Source organism: Propithecus coquereli, unplaced genomic scaffold, assembly GCF_000956105.1.
Source record: "Propithecus coquereli isolate 6110/MARCELLA unplaced genomic scaffold, Pcoq_1.0 Scaffold79, whole genome shotgun sequence".
In the NCBI taxonomy this organism is placed as follows: Eukaryota; Metazoa; Chordata; class Mammalia; order Primates; family Indriidae; genus Propithecus; species Propithecus coquereli.
In genome coordinates, this window is record NW_012154062.1 from 5,110,678 (window position 1) to 5,115,206 (window position 4,529).

A 4,529-nucleotide genomic window follows, 5' to 3' on the forward strand; every position below is an offset into this window, starting at 1 on the left:
GCCTGTATTTTATATTATTGACCTAATACACAATCATGGAACAGGACATGATTAAAAACCAAATGGGACCGGAACTTGGTTCCCTGACTCACGTGGGCTACAACCCCCACCTCGCCACCCTGCACTGCATCTCTGGGTGTGGGGTGAGCGTGTTCTGTACCTGATTTACAAGGTCGACATGGTAAGCACTGAGGCAGATTGTTCGGATGACTGGTGTAATCCTCACCAGGAGTGCAGGGGTTACAAAGTCCAGTGTGTTCTGATAGAGCTGTTCCTGGGAAGGGAGAGAAAGGCCAATGAATGAATCGCCACAGAGTCCCCAGGGGCTGGCAGTGGTGACAGGGAATTCCTCCTTTGGCCATCAGTCAAATCCAAACAGGGAAATCCACCTACGCAGCTTGCTCTGGTCATCGACTTTGCATCTGCTGGACACCTCCAACCAGTACTACTGACACATATGTACCAGGAGCCACGCATAAAATCCAAATTCATAGTATCCATATTGACACAGCGAAGGGAATGAGGTCAAATTACTTTTAACACTGTATGTTTTGTCCCAAAATATCCACAACATTATCATGTCTGCATGTAAGGAATAGAAAACATTGAGACACTTTACTTCATTTTTAATACTAAGTATTCAATATCCAGAGTGTATTTCTCCCCCACAATATCTCAATTCAGAATGGATGTGTTTGAAGGATCAATAACCACATGGGCCTAGAGGCCAACACAACACCACCTAGGTCCCCGGAAACTCACAGGAGAAAGTCCTAATCCTTGTGCCCAATGTGCTCCTGGTCAGTAGAAGACACAAACAGGCACAGAAGTGACACATTAATGAAGGGAAGGCCTTCAGTGAAAGCTCATGCCACCCGCCATGGGAGGACAATGGAAGGCAAAATGGGTGCCACCTGTGTAGGGTCCAAGACTAATCCAAAGAAAGGGGCCACCTAATGCTGCCCTGGAAGGTAGAGGCCGCCTCCATGCTCTGGGTGAGGACCTGCACCAGCTGTCGCTACTGGGGATCCTGAACCAAGTTCTGAAGTTTGACCTTCACCTTTAGGCGACCTCACTCTCCCCTACAGGATCTATTGCTCTCTCCTCTCTGATTCACATTTATCTATACTGAAAGTTACTCTTAGAAAACCCAACTTTCAAAATAACACTTTGCTTAATAATGTGTTATTGTTGGCAGCCTCTGAGTGGAGGTTGTTCCAAGTTCTTGGTGATTGTCGGGGAAAAGCAGCTCAGGATGCAACACATAAGCCAAGCAAGCGACAGCCTTTTTTTTTATTGAAAGTGAACGTACACTGTCCAGAGCAAGAGAGAGCGGACAGGCTGGAAAAGAGCAGCTGCAGTGGGAGGAAGCAGTTTTTGGGATTTTGAAATCTTACTAATTGAGGGGAGGAATAGTCAAGCCTAAGGGGTTGGTTTTTACTAAGAATTTAGGTAGTAATTCCGAGAATTGGGCTCCCTCCTGTTTTCATACTTTATATGGTGGTCTCCAAACTGATGTGGTGATTTCAAGGGTGGAGACATTTTAAAACTACAATGCAAATGATACTGTAATTAGCCAAAGTTCATGCAAGGTGACAGAGGTAGCTGACAAGCACGTCCTTGCCTGCAGTTATCAGCCCCTCCAGTTAGCTTCTGTCTGAGAGTCGTTTACTTTAACACCTGCACCCACTCTCCAAATCTTGCCTCTGGTCTCAGTCCTGTCTCCGGGTCTCCTACTCCTACAGTAGGATGATGACACTTGCTATCAATAATAAACGCATGATTATTCTATAATGGTGCTGGAGCAGCTAAGCTTACTGCTGACAAATAATAAATAATATGCTTTCCTTATAAGAAAATAAAGACAGGTGGATCAATGAGTTAATTGTAAAATATGAAACCACAGAAGTAGTGCAAAAACACATAAGAAATTTGTTTTATAAATTTGGAGAAGGGAAGGACCTTCTCAGTAGGACAAGGAACCACAAATATCCTGCATTAAGTTACCAATATAAAAATTAGGAAGAAATCATTGGCAAGACAAAAACAAAGTAGAAGAAAATATTTGCAACACAAATGACACTGAAAAGCATAATTCCCTTTACTGATAGGAATTCATACAAGAACAATAGAAAGAAAATTCAACAAGGAAATAGTAGACTCAAACAACACTATAAACCAACTAGTCATAACAGACATCTATCGAACACTCTACCCAAACACAACAAAATATTCATTCTTTGCAAGTGCACATAGAACATTCTCCAGAATATGCCATGTGCTAGGCCACTACAAAGTTCAGTATACTTAAAAGAATAGAAATAATACAAAGTTTATTCTCCTACTACAATGGAATCAAAAGAAGGAAGAAATTGGGGGAACCTCACAGCTATTTAAGGATTAAATAACACAATCCTCAATAACCAATTGATCCAAGAAGAAATCAAAAGAGAAACCAGAAAATATTTTGAGATGAATGAAAAGGAAGACACAACATACCAAAACTTATAGGATACAGCTAAAGTAGCTGAAGTGTAGAGGGATATTTATAGTCATCAAGGCCTACATTGAGGAAGAGGAAAGATCTCAATTCATAACATAACATTCTACTTTAAGATACTGGAAAAAGAAGAGCAAGCTAAAGATAAAGCATGCAGAAGGAAGAACATTATCAGATTAGAGCAGAAATTAATGAAACACAGAATAGAAAAACAACAGAGAAAAATTAATGAAACCAAAATCTGGTTCTTTAATAATATCAACAAGTTCGCGACATCTATTTGACCAGAAAAAAAATTACAATCATGCACTGCGTAACGGCGTTTCAGTCAGCAATGAACTGCATGTGTGATGGTGGTCCTGTAAGAGTAATGGAGCTGAAAAATTCCCATTGCCTAGTGACGTCATAACACGATGCATTACTCACATGTTTGTGGCTATGATGGTGAAACCATGTGCTATGCCAGTTGTATAAAAGCATAGCACGTACGGTTATGTTCAGTACATAATACTTGATAATGAAGTGTATGACTGTGTTACTGATTTATGCATTTAGTATTACTATACTTTGTATTGTTATTAATATTTTAGACTGTACTCCTTCTACTTATAAATAAAAAGGTAACTAAAACAGCCTCAGGCAGTTTTCTAGAAGAAGGCATTGTTATGACAGTAGATGACAGCTCCATGCCTGTTAAATTGCTCCTGAAGACCTTCCTGCGGAACTAGATGTGGAGGCGGAAGACACTGATATTGATGATCCTGACTCCGTGTAGGCCAAGGCTCATGTGTGTGTTTGTGTCTTCATTTTTAACAAAAAAGTTTAAAAGTAAAAGAAAAAAAACACAATTAAAAAATATTTTTAAAACCTTATAGAATAAGGATATAAAGAAAGAAAATATTTTGTATAGCTATAAAATGAGTTTGTATTTTAAGTAGGTGTTATTACAGAGTCAAAAAGTTTAAAGAAAAACTAAAACGTTTATAAAGTAAAAAAAGTACAGTAAGCTAAGGTTGATTTATTACTGAAGAAAAAAAAGTTAAAATATAAATTTAGTGTAGCCTAAGTGTACAGTGTTTCCAAAGTCTGCACCAGTGCACAGGACTATCCTGGGCCTTCACAGCCCCTCACTCCCTCGCTCCCTCACCCAGAGCAAATTCTACTCTGCAAGCTCCATTTCTGGTAAGTGTTCTAGACAGATGTATCACTTTTGTACTGCTACACTATATTCTTATCGTGCCTTTTCTATGTTCATATACGTTTAGATTCATGAATACTTACCATTGTGTTATACTTGCCTACAATATTCAGTAACATGCTGTACAGGTTTGTAGCCTAGGTGGGTAGCCTAGGTGTGTGTAAGTACACTCTATGATGTTTGCACAACATATTTCTCAGAAAACGTTTCCATCATTAGGCAATGGATCACTATTTTAGAATCAGAAATGAGAGAGGGGATGTTACTACTGACCTCACAGAAACAAAAAGGATTATAAAAGAATACTGTGAACCTTTGTAGGCCAACCAATTAGGTAACTTAGATGAAAGGAATAAATTCCTAGAAAGACACAAACTCCTGAACCTGACTCAAAATGAAATAGACAATATGAATAGACCTAGAACAAGTAATGATATTGACTGAGTATTAAAAATTGCCCTAAAAGAAAACCTCAGGCACAGATGGCTTCACCACCAAATTCTACCAAACATTTTAAGAAGAATTAATACCAATTAATCACAAACTTTGTAAAAATAGTAGAGGAGGGAGCATATTTCAATTCATTTTAGGAGGATGGTATTATCTCAATAGCAAAATCAGAAAAGGACGTCACAAGGAAAGAAAACTACAGACCAATGACTCTTATGAATATGGATGCAAAAATCTCCAACAAATACTAGTAAATCTATATACATATAAGTCCAAAAACAGCAAAAGAATTATATCATGGCCAGGCGCGGTGGCTCACGCCTGTAATCCTAGCACTCTGGGAGGCCGAGGCAGGTGGATTGTTTGAGCTCAGGAGTTCGA